The following is a 225-nucleotide window of genomic DNA, read 5'->3' on the forward strand; positions in this document are numbered from 1 at the left end:
AGTGGTTGTCAGTCACGCGCGTTCATAGGTGAGAATGATGATGAGTGTCACGGATCATCACATTCATCAAGTTGAAGTACAGCATATATCTTGGAATAAGAATAAAAGAGAATTGAATAGAAAATAATAGTAATTGTATTGAAACTTGAGGTACAGCAGAGCTCCACACCCTTAATCTATGGTGTGTAGAAACTCCACCGTTGAAAATACATAAGTGAGAGGTCT

This window comes from Arachis duranensis, chromosome 1 (assembly GCF_000817695.3).
Source record: "Arachis duranensis cultivar V14167 chromosome 1, aradu.V14167.gnm2.J7QH, whole genome shotgun sequence".
NCBI lineage: Eukaryota > Viridiplantae > Streptophyta > Magnoliopsida > Fabales > Fabaceae > Arachis > Arachis duranensis.